The sequence below is a fragment of the Ceratotherium simum genome, chromosome 16 (assembly GCF_057802395.1).
Source record: "Ceratotherium simum simum isolate JZ-2026a chromosome 16, ASM5780239v1, whole genome shotgun sequence".
Classification (NCBI taxonomy): Eukaryota; Metazoa; Chordata; class Mammalia; order Perissodactyla; family Rhinocerotidae; genus Ceratotherium; species Ceratotherium simum.
Genome location: NC_141915.1, coordinates 3,537,508 through 3,538,342, shown reverse-complemented (window position 1 = coordinate 3,538,342; position 835 = coordinate 3,537,508). Strand labels below are relative to the sequence as shown.

At 36.5% G+C, this 835-nt stretch overlaps 1 pseudogene; it reads left to right on the top strand.

The window, feature by feature from the left end:
* The first annotated feature begins 208 nt into the window (after positions 1–208).
* LOC101401600 (alpha-ketoglutarate dehydrogenase component 4 pseudogene) lies at positions 209–520 on the top strand (annotated as a pseudogene).
* Positions 521–835: the final 315 nt, after the last annotated feature.

The following is an 835-nucleotide window of genomic DNA, read 5'->3' as shown; positions in this document are numbered from 1 at the left end:
ATAGGAAAATTCATAGAGACAAAACGTGGAATAGAAGTTACCAGGGGATGAGGGGAGGAGGAAATGGGGTCATTGTTTAATGGGTACAGAGTTTCTGTTTGGGATGATGAAAAAGATTTGGAAATGGAAAGTGGTGATAAATGTGCAACATTTTGAATGTACTTAATGCCACTGAATTGTACACTTAAAAATGATTAAAATGGGGGTCATGATGCACAGCAAGATGGCGTCTGCCAGCAGGGTCATTCAGGTAGGCAAGCCATGTACTCCTTCAATAAAGATTCCCTGACAGAAGAGACAATCCTAAACCCAATGTATCAGAAGTTTTGAGATCAGCGGGACTACCGTCTCACTCTCCTTCAATTTCACAGCATTCTGAGGGAAGTAAATCACAGACTGGCTGATGCATCAGGCTCCACCAGACACTGCAGAAATAATAAAATCATTACCTCAGAAATACAGAAGAAAACTTGTGTCTCAAGAAGAAATGGAATTTATCCAACGTGGAGGTCCAGAATAATTGCGACAATGTGGCCGCTATTTGTCATCAGACAAAAGAATAGTCTTTACAATAAAGGACTTCCAAAATGACAAATGAGAAACTGTACGTTAAACAACTTTAATAAATATTCTGTAAAAAAAAATGAAATATAGAAAATTTAGATGGACACCGTATCTCCTAATTGATGTATCTTGGTCAGCTTCTCCACAAGCTTGCCAAATTTTTTATATACTTTATACTTATTAAAGTATACATTTTTAAATGTTAGCCTATTAATTTACTCTTGATCATCAAGTATTGCCAGTGTTGAACTATTATAAGCACACAATGTCT